Genomic DNA, 1,021 nt, shown 5'->3' with positions numbered 1-1,021 from the left:
GTCTTTAATTTCTTTCTTTATTCCTTCCTTTACCAAATTATCATTGAGTAGAGTGTTGTTAAGCTTCCGTGTGTATGTGGGCTTTCTATTCTTTATGTTGTTATTGAGGAGCAGCCTTAGTCCATGATGATCTGATAGGATGCAAGGAATTATTTCAATCTTCTTGTATCTGTTGAGGCCTGATTTGTGACCAATTATATGGTCAATTTTGAAGAAGCTACCATGAGGTGCTGAGAAGAAGGTATATCCTTTTGTTTTAGGATAAAAAGCTCTATAGTTATCTGTTAAATCCATCTGTTTCATAACTTCTGTTAGTCTCACTGTGTCCTTGTTTAGTTTCTGTTTCCATGATCTGTCCATTGCAGAGAGTGGGGTATTGAAATCTCCCAATACTATTGTGTGCTGTGCAATGTGTGCTTTGAGCTTTAGTAAAGTTTCTTTTATGAATGTAGGTACCCTTGCATCTGAAGCATAGAGGTTCAGAATTGAGAGTTCATCTTGGTAGATCATACCTTTGATGAATATGAAGTGTCCCTCCTTATCTTTTTTGATCACTTTAGGGTGAAAGTCGATTTTATTCGATATTAGAATGGCTACTCCAGCTTTTTTCTTGGGGCCAGTGGCTTGGAGAATTCTTTTTCAGCCTTTTATTCTGAGGTAGTGTCTGTCTTTTTCACTGAGGTGGGTTTCCTGTATGCAGCAAAATGTTGGGTCCTGTTATGGACCCAATCTGATAGTCTATGTCTTTTTATTGGAGAGTTGAGTCCATTGATATTAATAGATATTAAGGAAAAGTAGTTGTTGCTTCCTGTTATTTTTGTAGTTAGAGCTGACATTCCATTCATGTGTCTATCTTCTTTTAGTTTTGTTGGAAGATTACATTTTTGCTTTTTCAGGGATGTTGTTCCCCTTCTTGTGTTGGAGTTTTCCATTTACTATTCTTTGATTTGGGTTGGATTTGTGGAAATATATTGTGTGAATTTGGTTTTGTCATGGAATACTTTGGTTTCTTCATCTATGG

This window comes from Mastomys coucha, unplaced genomic scaffold, assembly GCF_008632895.1.
Source record: "Mastomys coucha isolate ucsf_1 unplaced genomic scaffold, UCSF_Mcou_1 pScaffold21, whole genome shotgun sequence".
NCBI lineage: Eukaryota > Metazoa > Chordata > Mammalia > Rodentia > Muridae > Mastomys > Mastomys coucha.
This window is presented reverse-complemented; position numbering follows the sequence as displayed.